Raw genomic sequence first — 15299 nt, 5'->3', positions numbered from 1 at the left:
CCTAATTTTAACTTAATCACCTCCTTGAAGGCCTTATCTCCAAATACTGTCACCTTCTGAAATACTAGGAGTTAAAACTTCAACATATGAATTTGAAGGGGACACAATTCAGCTCATAAGAGCTGCTATACTTAGCAATCCTATATGATGAGCTAACATTCTGGGAATTTGCCTGACAAGTCAAGCTTCCTCCTTAGACCTGAAGAAAAGCCAAGAATTAGGTCAAGGTTAGTGGGATGCCTCACTTCAATTGGCTCCTAACAGGTTCTAGCCCTCCAAGAAGTCAAACCAAGCCTAAAAGATATTCTTCTTAGAAAAAAATAAAGATTTTTTTTTTTTAAGTTTATTTATTTTGAGAGAGTATGCATGCAAGCAGGGGAAAGTCAGAGAGAGAGGGAGAGAGAGAATCCCAGGCAGGATCTGCACTGTCAGCACAGAACGCAATATGGGGTTCAAACTCACAAACCATAAGATCATGACCTGAGCCGAAGTCAAACACTTAACCAACTGAGCCACCCAGGTGCCTCGAAAATAAGGATTTTCCTATGGAGAAAGATTACAAAGAAAAGCCTCACAAATTAGGGTATACAGTTTCCTGTCCAAACCCAATGAACCTGTCAAAGCTTGGATAACCAATGTCTTTCTGACTTTGCTTGAGGCACCTTATCCCATGCAGAGAAGGGATGTGTGCTGAGAAAACATGTCTTTGCCTGCATACAAGGCTGCAAATAGACAACACGAACCCCTCTGTGTACCATCTGCATTAACAGGGAGAAACACAGGAAACTTCCAGCCATGAACAACAACAGAGCTTACCCTCCGGCACCCCACAATCCCCCAAATGGCCCCCACACATGTTCTCTCTACCTGGATTCCCTGCCAACATCTTTTTCAAGGGTTTGGCCAGAACAAGCAGGGCATTCTGTTCACAGGTGGTTTGGTTTGTCCTGTTCCAAATATTCTAGGCACCTGAACAAATCACAGCACTCTTTCCTCTCTTTCCCTCCCCCATCAGTTTGCCAAAGAGATACAAAATTGTGGTGGCTTAATTGGGTATTGTTTTGCCACCTTAAATGAGGTTACATTTCCAGGGACATACACACTCCATGCCTCCCACCTTCCTTGTTCTTTATGAGAGCTTACTTTCCTCCGAAGTCTTACCTAATCAAATATATTGGCTAAGCTGGCATCATCATCAGCTCTAAACAAACCACCAAAGTCTGTCAGGCCCGCCTGCATTGTGCTTTACCTTCTCACATCAGCTAAAATATAGAAAGATTTTTTTTCCAAAACAGCTCTGCACAAGTTTATACATTTATGTCAAGACTTGTGAGAGCTTGTACCACCCTGCTTTCAGATATACTAATCTCTAGATTTCTCTCTATTATCACTTACTGACACAAAAGGATCCTTGGTCCCTTGGACTACATAATAAATTACCTAAGTTACATATTCCCCTTTCATAAGACCACTGGCATTCCTTCAGCCAACAACCCCCAATCACTCTGTATTCACCAAGTCCTCCCAAACTCCTAGTCCAAAACAATCCCACCAGGTAATATCTTGGAAAAACCTATATGTGGATGCAAATATGCAATATGCACTGGAAGAAGGATAGAGCCATGGCAGAAGGGAAAAGACCTGAAGACTGCAGTACTGGAGGGAGCCATAGCCCAGTGGCATGGGTAGAGGAAGAGAAAAATGGTTCTGCAGCATCTCTAGGGGTGATGAGCCTGAGGACCCCCAACAGAAGTGTGGCAGCAGGTGTCCTTGTCCCCAGCTTCCCCAGCTTTTCTCCTTGTGCTGTCCAGATTGTGAGCCCAGAGTCTTGGAAATCAGGAATCTGGGATCTGAGTGGGGCACGTGTCAGCTTGAGAAAAGGACACTGTGAGAAACTGTTACAAACTTTCCTCCTGGGTCAGCAGGAGCATAGAAAGAGGCTACACATTTACTAGTCAAGCAAGCTTGGTTTCCAATCCAGACTCTTCTACATGCTCTCTTTCTAGATTTGAGCAAATTACTTAACCTCCCTGAACCTCAATATTCTTATATGTAAAATGGGGAAATGCTATCCAAAAGTTATTTAGATGATTAAATAACATACTGTAGGTAAAGTGTCTCTCATGTTATATGGCTAGACGAATGTTTTCCCTTCCAGAAAAATTCCTGAGAGCCAAGACAAAAAGGAATCACAGCCATGACATCGCTTTCATTCTCCAATCACAGGAGATGTCAACATCTCAGAAAGACAAACTTTTCCTTAGTATTAAAGTAATGTGTATTTTGAAAGTTTCTAAGAGAGTAGATCTTAACAATTCTCATCACAAGAAATGGTTGGGGGAAATACAGCCATTTATCTTTTGCAACTTTCATTCGGTTCTAAGTGTCAACACCATCAGGATAATAATATAATGCAAAGGAGCTCAAAATAACAGCCAGCTGTCCAATTTTTTGCAGTAAGACCCCGTGTGAGGGGCGCCTGGGTGGCTCAGTCGGTTACACATCCGACTTTGGCTCAGGTCATGATCTCTCAGTTCGTGAGTTTGAGCCCCGCATTGGGCTCGGTGCTGCCAGCTCAGAGTCTGGAGTCTGTCTTTGGATTCTGTGTCTCCCTCTCTCTCTGCCCCTCCCCTGCTCGTGCTGTCTCTTTCTCACAAAAATAAATAAAGCATTAAAAATTTTTTTTTAAAAAAAGGACCCTGTGTGATTCTCACAATAATCAACCACAGTTCTGAACTATGGCTGCACAGGACACACTCCAGATCAAATAAATCAGAATCTCTGGGGGTGAGACCTAGGCATCAGTCTATTTTTAATCTCCCGAGATAATTCTAGTATGCTGGCAGATTTGAGAACCCCTGGTCTACAATATCAGCAGCAAGGTGATCATGGTTGTTCCTGGGAGGCAAAGAAAAGTGCTGCCATCTGACACTGGGGCTGCCCATAAAATGGGTTCTAAAACTGGAACCAAGTTCACAGCAGAAGTCTCAGAAGGACTTGAACAAAAGGAAAGATTTACTTACAAGTTAACGATCTGCAAAAACATCTTTCTAATTTATTAACACTCTACTTAATGCTAAAATAAAAGGCAATATAGCTAATGAAAAAAATGGAAACTACCTAAATGTTTTTCAATTTTGAAAAATGGATAAATTGCAGTGCTTTAGAGCAGTTAAAAATAAATGAATTAGATCTGCATGTATGAACATGGATACATGCTGAATTAAAAGAAAATTGTTGAATAATATATACAGTACAATACCTCTTAGGTAAAAAAAAATTAATTTTAGAGAGAGGGAAAGCATGAGCAGGGGAGAGGGGCAGAGGAAGAGAGAGAGGTAAGGGAGAGGGAGAGACAGAGACAGAGAGAGAGAGACAGAGACAGAGAGACAGAGAGACAGAGAGAGAGAGAGAGAGAGAGAGAGAGAGAGAGAGAATCTTAAGCAGGCTCCATGCTTAGCACGGAGCCTGATGTGGGGCTAAATCCCAGAACCCTGGGATCATGACCTGAGCTGAAATCAAGAGCCAGACACTCAGCCGACTGAGCCACTCAGGCACCCCCCTCTTAAGTAAAATTTGAAACACAAAGTAATATATTTTACTTTAAATATATAACATATATAGCAGAAGTATAAAAATATAGAGTTGATGGGTTAAAAAAATAAGATAATGGTTACATCTGGGATAGAATGAGACTGGAAAGATATAACAATTAATTACAATGCATAAACTTTATTTGGATCCTTGTTCGAGGGAAAAATAGCCCCCCAAAAAAGTCATTCTTGGCATAACTGGGTAATTTTAATATGAACTGTATACTGTGTAATTTTATTAAGTTACTGTTAATATTTTTTAGAGATAATGAGATTATGATTTATGTAGAAAATAAACCTTATTCTTAGGAGATACATATTAAAGTCTAATAGTATCTACAACTTACTTTCAAATGGTATAGCAAAATCCATGTTGTGTACACACACGTACACACACACACACACACACACACACACACACACACACCCTGAACAGATCAAATCACCCTAGGGCTTGGTAAAAAGCAAAAGTCCCTCAGTGGCCCCCTGAGATACTACCACAATGGTTGTTTCTAGGAGAATTGCAGATGAAGGTTGATGTTTCCAGGCCCAAAATCCCCAGGAGGAGAGTGAAGGCCAGAAACCGCAGGCTTGTTTCTCTAGTCTAGCCCACGCATGGCTGATTTCTACTACCTGCAGGACCAATCTGCCCTCTCAGCACACTCTGCTCTCTGCCATCATAGCTCCAATTAACACACTGAGCAGTTTTCTGTTTATTTGTCTCTATCCCCCACCAGTCCACGAGCTTCATGAGGACAGGGACCATGTCTGTCTTTTTGCTCTTGTCCTCCCAGCACCTGATACAATGCCTGGCACATGCTAAGTACTTAATAAACGTTTGTTTAGTTAGTAATTATGGCCATCTTCCAGGGAGAGGCTGGCCCTCTCTTCTCATCCATGCCATAAGACACAACAGACCTTGTAAACATGTCCCTTTGAGTTGATTTCTGATCCACAAACACTTGTTAAAATACTGTGTACAGTGGTGTCACTGTTGAAGCTGCCATGATCCCTGTGCCTGTCCAACAGTTACTGTTAAAAAGTGTTTGCTTCCATAAAAAATGCTTCCATGATTTGATTAACCTAAATATGTTTTACTTTCCTTGTCATCCGAAAGCATTTATTATCTCTCTGAGGCCTTAAAAACAGTAGGCAGATAAAATCTCCTGCTCATTTACTCATGCAAATTAACTAGATTCAGGAACTCTTCATAAGTCAGCTATAGATTCAGTAACCAGAAATCTCCCCCATGTCACAACATAATGCTTAGTGCTAGTGTCCTCATTAAGTTTTCATAGACAAATTTACTTCCTATATATACCCACAACTTAAGTACACATATTTCATTCAAACGATTACCTGCAATGCTCTCAGTAGGGTAGCCGGGGTATTCTCATTCCAGTATAGTGGCTAAGAGAGTGGCCAGAAAGATTTGTCTGGTTGACCAGGAAGGTGTTACAGAGAAGAAATGGTGGCATGAGGTGAAGTCTGAGAGAAGAGGTTGATGAAAAAGGTCAAGAATAAAATTACCCTAAAAAATTAGCAGGTGAGGAAATATGAGGTATTTATAGCAAGTAAATATGACTCTCAAGAAATATGGAAAGACAAAGGACAAAGGGAAGAAACAAGAGAAAGAAGTAAAGAATGAAGAAGCAGTGATAGGAAATTCTGTGAGGGGAGCCTGGGTGATTCAGTCAGTTAGATGTCCAACACTTGATCTCGGCTCAGGTCATGATTTCACAGTTTGAGAGTTGAAGCCCCACATCGGGCTCTGCACTGGCAGCACAGAGCCTGCTTGGGATTCTGTCTCTCTCCCCCTCTCTCTGTCTCTCCTCTGAGTTCTCTCTCTCTCAAAATAAATAAATGAACATTAAAAAATAAATTTAAAAAAAAAGACATTCTGTGAAAGACACATCAACAGGTATAGGAGGTTGATAAGCCACGTCTCCTTACCTAATTCAGACCTTCCCACTGAAAACAATCAATGTGCAAGCAGAATTTCTATTCAATTGAATTATTTTTGAATGTATGAGAGGGGTTTACCACTTAAAGTCGTCCTTTTGGTAAAATGTACTTTTTTTTAAATGAAGAATCACTCAGTAATTTATCTTTACACTGACACAGATTTTCATCAATTCTTTTTTTTTTTTTTTAAAAACCAGAACATGTATTGTGTGACTAATCATCGAAATCCTTAAGATGAACTAGATGGTGCAACCACTGCCTTCTTGGGTTTAGGTGTTGTTACTTCATAGAATCCATGCCTGAATTTGAGGTACAAAATTCTTGGGTGCCTCGTTGGACCGGTCCCAGGGGTATTTCATTATTTAGCCTCGGCACTTCAGCTATACTTTTTCTTTCATTTGGCAGGATTATCACATTTACCACAGGTCGACTCCTGAAGGTAGCAGGTCTTAGGGCCACAGTGGCAGCACAACGTGTGCATCTTACTGCAACACTTTCCAAATGACAACCCCTTTGTCATCTTGTTTTCTGCATTGGAGACCAAAGAGCTCGTCAATTCATTTTGTTGGAAATGCGGGACACTTGTAATTTTACTATTCTTTCTGAATTTGGAGCCAAAATTTCAAAATTATTTTCCCAGAAATCCTAAAATTTCTTGAAATCTTACTCTGGTTGTTTAGCATAAGGAAACTGACACTATCGAATCCATTTCTAAAACCACTAAATTGCAAACAAATCCTCTTCAAAGTTAGAAAGATGTAACATTTTCATTTAAAAATATAAATACTATTGGGGCATCTGGGTGGATCAGTTGATTAAGCATCTGACTTCGGCTCAGGTCGTGATCTCATGGCTCGTGAGTTTGAGCCCCAAGTCGGGCTCTTTGCTGACTGTTCACAGCCTGGAGCCTGCTTCAGTTTCTGTGTCTCCCTCTCTCCTAGCCCTCCCCACCTCTCTCTCAAAAATAAACATTAGAAAAAAAGTTTTAAATATAAATACTGTCCAATTAACATAAATACTGTAGACAACCTATGATTTCCAATAAATCTTTGTGGAAATACTTTTCCAGTGTATTTACTAGCCCCATCCCCTGAAAATAATTTAAATCTCTCATTTCAAGTGTTTTTAATTAATATTATGTTCTAGCTCCCTTAGGAAATAACTTTCGAAATATAAAATGAATTATGTCACCTAGATTAAAACAAGAATCATTTTTGTTTTGTTTTTAAAACAGGCTTCTGAATATAAGCTACAGCTGCAGTAATCTTTTGCCCAACCCCCCCCCCCACCTCAAAAATCCTCATAGATATCAGCCTTCAGGAAAGTTCCTCTATAGCAACCTGTGGCCTGCTCACAAACCTTAATTAGTTTGAGAGATCATGACATAGACCCTCTTCAAACTGGATAGGAGTGGTAGCTCTCTGCAGAGAAACAGAGCAAGCTTTTGTACCAGGTAATTTAAGGAGCAGCAACAGGCTAATATGTAGACAAGAGAGGGTAGAGCATGTGGTGTGGTTCTCAGCAGAACGGCAGGCCTCTAATGAGGCCCAGTAGTGGATAGCAGCTGGTAAACTTGGGGCTCAAAATAGGAGGCTCGGAGGGCCTTTATTTGCTAACAAAAGACTGCAAATTGCTCAAAGGCCTGTGGAGGCAATGAGAACATGTTCATATGGTGAGCCAGCATATAAAATTTTGAAAACAAATATTACAATATATGAATTTACATTGCAATGAGAATCAGAAGGGTTCCATGATTGTGGACATTTCAGTAAGAATAGGTACAAAAGTTGACTATTAAATTTTGTATAAGAAAATCACCACCTGCTCTCTGTCTGTTCTGGAATACCCAGACTGAAACGCACGCAGTGAGTGTTGTAACCATTTGTATGGCCATGCCGTGCATTCTGTCTGCAACCCCAGACAAATGACAATGAAAGCATGATGTGTTTTATAGAGTGTTACAAAATTAATGGAATTCATGCATGATGGAATTAATTCCCAGATACTCAACAATAAATTAATAATATGGCAATCATATAAACCAGAAGAGAAAGCTCAAATCTCTTGTGATACAAGCTGGAGACCAAGACTGACCCATACCTTAAGGATTGATCCTAAACAGGTTCTTGTAGACCCTTTGCACAGTTTGTTTTTGAATAGCTGGCATTAATCTCAGTAGTTCCACAGGCTGGGAAGCACAACCAGGGACTCCCAAAGGACAACCACCCATATGAATACTAAATACATACCATTTGGTTAAATATTGAACTTGTTCACTTGTCATTTCCGAACACCACTCTGAGAAATCTCAGAAGTTTGTTTCTACAATTCAGTGTCTCTTGAGAAAAAAATTTTCAGTGATTTAAAAAAAAAAAAAGTACCAGTATAAGCAGTAATCCTTTAAGTAAAAGGAGAGTTCTTCTGGCATCCATTACAGATCCAAAGTAGAAAGGAGAATCAGGCTTAAAAACATATGTCACAAGTCATGCTTCTTCCATTCTCTTATGATAATCTGAACCTCTCATTAATTGCAGAGAAACCCCCTTAGCAATTTCTAACACAAGTCATAAATGCAGGGCTTTATTATTCTGTGGATGTCTTTGAACCATTCTAGTTGTGATCCCTTGATTTATAACTGGGGGTTATTTTTGACTCACATTTTTCCCATCCTCCTCACATCTTCTTCGTCATGTTTTTCCAATCCTTCATCTGAAAGATGTCTCACTTTGTAGTCATACTTCAGTTCAGATCACACCATCGCGGCTCTGGATCAGTGTTGAAAGGACAAGCTACTACCTGCCCAACTTGGTCCCCATCTTGTTGATGGAGTTCAGCTCCTCCGTGCCTCAAACTCTATATTAACCAAGCGCCTCATTTCCTGAAGATCTTTCTAACTTCAAAGCCTTCCGCCAATCATTCTCAAGTCCACACCTGGTATTTCCTGCAAGCATTACTCCCCCAGCAACCCTCCACTTCTTCATGGAAGTTCCTCATCCCTACTCCAACTATCTCCATACCCTGACTCATACCATCTCCCATGTAATTGTTTCCTCATTGTTGCACACGCATTTTGGTCCCTATGCTAGACTGTAGGCAGAAAATGAATTTTCTGCTGGCACTCAAGTAATTTAACAAATGTGTATAGAGAGCACTGAATGAATCAAGTACAATGTTGTTAATTCCTGGTAATCCAGATATGCACATTTGAAATGCACGTTACAACCCACATCACATATCAGATATAATTTTTAAAGTTTCTTCCTCCTCTTCTTGAACAGGCAACACTAAACAGTTACCTTGTATTTTTTTAATGACTTAGACACTTACACCACTGATATATGTCTTATGTTGCCAAATACACAGGGTCCTACTATACTGAATATAAGGCTATTTGTCCTGACATTACGTATTGATGGAACTACAAAAAAATTTTTTCAATAAAGTTTCTTCCTCCATTTGGGATGATTCAGGCCATAGCCCTCTGTCCATTAGAGAATATAACTACATTTATCCAAACAATGACTAATTCCTTCACCTCACCCAATATGTACACATACACTCAACCACTCTATCTCTCTCTCCCCTCTCCCTCAACTATACAACTCATTAAACCATATTCATTGTTCACAATATTACCTGTAACCACCTCACTAGAAATTGTCTCATCAGCCATCGGTGAATAAGGTAAGTATTTGACCAGCAGAAAATGTGAGCAATAATTAACTTAGGGGAAGAGGCCAAGGACGTGTAGGTTCACTCTTTCCTCTTCACACCATGTACTCCCTGCCCAGGCAGAGACTGACTACATTCCTGATAAATCTTGGTGTCCATGACATATCATGAGGAAGAATCCTGAGATCCAAAGACAGTTTATTGTTATAAATTGTGTACACAGAAAGCTGATATTTCCAACTAGGATATTTTTTCCTGTTTTCACTCATCATTACTACTACAAACACAAATTCTTATTTATAATTATGCCATCGTAAACTGATAAGACCCTTTGTTTCTGATTTGCTTTAGCAAATGGCTGCAGAAGCAGAGTGCACAAGCCAGCAAGTGTCCCTTGGCTGCCATTTCAGACCCAGCCCCCCACCACCCACTCTCCCTCAACACAGCCCTCTTCAAATCCTGATGAGCTGAGCCCATCAAAAGTCTCCAGTGTATGATGCTCATTCAATTACAAAGTCCATTCGATGTTATTATGGATCATAATGAAAATACCTGCCTCGGGCTAGAGGAGTGGTCTGGTCAGAAGTGAGAGAATAGGAGCCACTCGGCAGGGGCCAAGCAGAGCACCAGGCAGCCAGGGTTGGTGGCCCTAGGGGTCAGCCATTTGTCACAACCTGCAGTCAGTGAGCTTCTGGCGACATTACCTAACCACCTACACACACCACAGTTCCCCTACTGACAGATGGAGCCCTTGGTTAAAATATTCCTGGGCTTTTGGTAAAAAGACTTATGCTTGGTTTTCACATTAGCAATTTGCTTTAACCCATAACATGATCGTTTCTAAGATTGATTTTGCTTAGCAATAGTCTTTTAATGCCAAATTTTACTAGGAAATCCCAAAACTAATGAGCATAACCACGGAGTTATTAGCTTTTACTCCAGTGATAAGGATAACACTCCTTGCAGACATCTTCTGTGTGTATGAGTGCTCAGACCCCACTTATATTTGGAAATAAGATTGCTAAGCGTACTCTTACTCATATACTAGTTAGAAAACCCCATTGTGTATAACACAATTATCATTACTTTTTCAATTTCTTTTCTTCCTAACTGGATAAGAAACTCTGAGGAAGGGGATAAGAATCACCTCTTGTTTTGCTTATCAACACATGCCCAGACCCAAAGATTATGGCTGCCCATGAAAAAGGATATTTGCTGAATAAATAGTTACACTCTATAAGTGACATATTAACCTCAATCCTCATTGCTTATTATCAGGACACCTGTGTCCAGCATTTGGCTATAAGGCAATGATTCTCAGTGTTGCTTAGCTTAGAATCTAGTAGAACAAATCATCACCAAAAACTATACCTTCTTCAACTATATATAGAGAGAGACAGAGACAGAGAGAGACAGATGCACACACACACACACACACACACACACACACACACAGAGAGAGAGAGAGAGAGAGAGAGAGAGAGACAGAGAGAGAGACAGAGAGAGAGAGAGAAAGCAATTAAAACCAGGAAAATCCCAAGGCAATAAAGAATCTCACCCATGCCACTTCAGCCTTGTGTATTGTGATCTTTTTAAATGTTTTCCTCCTTGCTTCCTTTGGGTCTTCGCAAAGATAAATTGTTCTTGCCATCCTTTAGGAAGTTATCCAGCCTTAGTTGAGTCTATGTGTGAATACATAGACTGAATACAGAGATGCATCTCTGACCTTTTTTGGCCTCAAAGTTCACATTTGGCAATACCAAAGTCCTTGTAATTCATACCTCCATGCCTTCATCCATAATCTTTCCTCTGCCTAGGAAACCTACCCTTAATACCATGCCCCTCTTCATTTGTTACTTTACTCTTGTCCTTCAAGTCACAAGTCACTTCCTCCAGGAAGCCTTCCTTGACAGTCCTATGCTGGATATGGCAACCCTACTTATACCTCTCATAGAACACTGTGCTACCTTTATCATCACATACCACATTACATTGAAATGATCCATTTATTTGCCTGTAGTCCCCTAGATTATTAACTTTGAAAGTGCAGGGACACAATGTCTTATTCTTCTAATGTCCTCAGTTCCTAACACAACGCTGGACAAAGGGTAAGCTCTTGATAAATGTGTAATGAACCAATCAGACCAATATCCCTTGCTTAGGAAAAGCAAAGATAGTAAGGCAGGGGCACATCCATGGACAATATGCTCACCTGGAGAAGCAGCTGGGCATGAGTAACAAACAGTGAAGTTGTGGTAAATCAGGGTAAGGCCAAAGAGGTTCTGAAGGCCCCGTATGGGCAATGAGATTCTGAAGGGAGCAAGGAAGAGGGACAGAGGACAATGGCCCTGACTCTTTTTTTAATTAATTAATTAATTACTTTTAAGTAGGCTCCACACCCAGCATGGGGTTTGAACTCACAACCCTGAGATCAAGAGTTTCATGCTCCACCGACCGAGCCAGTCAAGCATGCCGGCCCTGATCCTTTTATCCATTGAAGATATGAGTTCAGTCCAGCACATTAAGAAATTAAACAGACTGAAATGTAACCAATTCAGAAAAATTCATAAATAATAAGAGGCTAGTATCGGAAAAAATGGTGACTCAGATTACATAACTAACTTGTCAAAAAGAACATGTTCTTACCAAGGAAGACCCCTGGGCTAGATGGACTACAATAAAACGCTGTGACATCTGAATTTTAAGGCACATTTTCCTGGTTTTATCACTTTTTGTTACTAACTGGGTGACTTTCCATTTGGAAGATCTGGTCGGTCTATCAAGAGAGGTAAATAGTATCCCATTTTCAGTTTGTCCACCTTTACTCACTGCTATAGTCACATTCTTGCTTCTGCATTAAAATCTGCATTAAAAGATTCTATATCTCTCCCCCATTGTCTCTCTCCCCTGCTTGCTCTCTAAAAACAAACAAACAAACAAACAAATAAATAAATAAATAATTTTTTAAGTTAAAAATAAAAAAAAATAGGGGTGCCTGGGTGGCTCAGTCTGTTGAGCATCTGACTTTGGCTCAGGTCAAGATCTCACAGTTCATGGGTTCTGACCCTGCATCAGGCTCTGTGCTGACAGTTCAAATTCTGTGTCCCCCTCTTTCTCTGCCCCTCCCCCGTTCACGCTCCGTCTCTCTCTCAAAAATACATTAAAAAAAAATTTTTAATATAAAAAATAAATGTATTGGGGCACCTGGGTGGCTCAGTAGGTTAAGCATCCAACTTCAGCTCAAGTCATGATCTCACAGTTCGTGAGTTCAAGCCCCATGTCGGGCTCTGTGCTGACAGCTTAGAGCCTGGAGCCTGTTTCAGATTCTATGTCTCCCTCTCTCTCTGCTCCTCCTCCATTCATGCTCTGTCTCTCTCTCTCCTTCAAAAATAAATAAAAACATTTAAAAATAAAATAATAAAATAAAATAAAATAAAAAATGTATTAAAAAGAAATAGCCTAACCCAAAATTCCCAAAAAAGTATTCCTTCAATTAGAAATTCCAGAAGATGTTAATAAATAAGGTAACTTGTAAATAAATTTCAGAAACACTGAATTAAATATAGACAAACAGGCTTCTTTACTGCAGGACTTCTTGGAGTCTTAAGTTAATATGCATTATAAATCTCGAAGACAATAATGCCTTATGCAGCATTTTGCCAGCATATTTGAAAACCCTTTTTCATGCCACCTACTTTGGGATGCCTATGATAAATCTCTTGAATGCTGACTGGATATTCCTGAACCAGTTGGTCAGTAGCTACTGGTCCATGATAGAAGAAGTAGATATTAGTTCCTAAGACTATAAGCTAGCTTCACAGCTCTCTGTCCCCATACAGTACATGACAACCCTGGGCAAGGTCTGCTCCCAGCTTCCCAGAAACCCCACAAAGAAGTGTCAGTTGCCAAGACGAATCAGCTGTAGTCCAGCGACCTGCATCCTTGTGCAGGAGGAATGGAAAATTAAGTAATGCAAGTTGAACACACTAACGTGTCAAAAAACCCCAAGGAAATCTTAACAAATATCTATTATCTCATCATCCATCTTTTGACTAGATTGAAATATCAGAGGAAAGCAAGACTGTACCAGAATTTTAAATAGTCATCCAGTTTTATTCTAAATGGGATTAAATTGAAATTATGGGTCAAAAGTGCCCTATGGAAAATTGAAAATTATGGGCATATAATTCCATTGGGAAGAAAAGACGAAGGAAGGAAAAACAGCAGCGCTGAAAAAATCACAGCCAAATTTTAGTGCAAGTTTGGAAAGCTGGCCACCGGGACCCAGAGGTAAAACTGGGAGATGAATTGCAGTGGACTGTGTGATTTTCCAAGTGCTGCCTCACAAAGACACCCCTTGTAAGAAAAGCAGTCACTGGTGACTGCACATAAATTGCCCCATACTGTAGGGCAAGTGACCTACACACAGGCGACAGCTACTGGACTGGTATGGAGTTAAATCCAAAACTGGTTGTCTCTAGGCCAGGCACAGTGAAGAGGCTAGGGGAAAGCCTCCTCTCCTTCGCTTCCAAAATCTTTCAGATGGGAAATCCCACCTTCCTATGGAAATGCCTCTGACTTTGAGAGAAGCTACTTGAGCTGAAATGATATAGGTATGAATGCAGAGATTTACCTAATTGTTCTATTGTATTCCATTCTATTCTATTTCAATTCAAAGTCTGGAAATTCTCAATAACATTTATTTATTTCCTCCATTCAAAATGTTGGTAAAATGCAGTTAATTCTGTTTTCATAACTAAATTCCCAGTTTTCTCATTTTCCCTAATATGGGGTATCTTTAAAACTATCATCTATTGGGGTAGGGGACATTCTTGCATCATATAGTTTCCTATTTATTCTAAAACCAGATAAAATTTGTAAACTCAGTTCCCCAAAAGTTTTAGATTCAACCATTGACTCCAATCTTCTATTCTTTATCAAGCTTGAAAATAGCTGTTCTGCCCATCTAGGTTTGGGTAGAAGATAGATGGCCAAAAGAAATAGAAGTCATGGATAACCCAGAGCCGTACATGTGTTCCATTTTTCCTAAAACTTCAATAGTCCATGAAGTTATTCTCCAGGCCCAATCTGGTCATTGATACACGAGGTGAGATGGTTATAACACCACATCAGTGGAAGCCAAAACCTGATTCAGTGTAACTTAAAATAAAACATTGTTTGAAAGACTGTTAGGATGTCCTTGGAATCACAGTAGAGGGGACAGCCATCTTGCCAGCACAACCCAACGAAAAGCCACTAGCAGCTGCCAGAACGAATTGGAGGTCAACCAATCACCCAGCGACAGCACGACCTGACGCGGAAAAGGCCCACCCGGACCTAAACCCGGAACCGCTGCAGCTTAAAAACCCCACCCCACCACACATGTGTGCGACTTCCCTGACTCCTCTCTCTCTCTCCGAGTCACGGAACCTCGCCCAAGACCTTAGTTCCCAAATAAAGCCTTTGACTGCTAAAATCTTTTAGCCTCTGACTCCTATCTTTACCCTGCCTTACGCCTGACCCTAACAAAGACAACCTGTATTTTTTCACATCTATAAGGACCGTGATAATATGCCGCCTAATATTCACCTTTTAAATACTTCCTCCAAATTTATTGGAACCATTCCTCAATTTTCAAACACATTACATTGTGATACAGGCCTGCATGAAAAAATCAGTCACTCTCTCCAGTGAGGCTCTTTCATGCTAATTCATTTCAAAAGATTACATAAAAATACCTATATGACTCAAAAAATTACAAAATGTTGCCAATCTTCAGCCTAGTAAAAGCACACACTTGCAGTTCTAATATGCCTTCTCCTCTTCTGACCATGAACCAGTTTCTACTGTTGGAAGTCCGCTCCAAGTAGCCTTTTGTTTGTTTGTTTGTATCTGCCTGAGGCAAGGCCAGAGGGCTGGGACTATAAAAGTATCTCCCATTCAGAAGGAAGCCCTCAGGCCTTTGTGCCAGTAGATGTGCAAAGAAGCTTAAGTAAGTGTGGGAAAACAGCAACTGTGGTTCAGAATTTGCCATAAGGCAAGACCTAACACGGTTTTTTTCTGGTTTTC

At 40.3% G+C, this 15299-nt stretch overlaps 1 pseudogene; it reads right to left on the bottom strand.

Annotated features, from left to right (window-relative positions):
- Positions 1 to 5787: 5787 nt before the first annotated feature.
- Positions 5788 to 6078, bottom strand: LOC132666466 (large ribosomal subunit protein eL37-like; annotated as a pseudogene).
- Positions 6079 to 15299: the final 9221 nt, after the last annotated feature.

The sequence above is a fragment of the Panthera onca genome, chromosome B2, assembly GCF_046562875.1.
Source record: "Panthera onca isolate mPanOnc1 chromosome B2, mPanOnc1 haplotype 2, whole genome shotgun sequence".
Taxonomy (NCBI): Eukaryota; Metazoa; Chordata; class Mammalia; order Carnivora; family Felidae; genus Panthera; species Panthera onca.
Note: the sequence above shows the minus strand (reverse complement) of the source record. Positions and strands in the feature narration are given on the sequence as shown.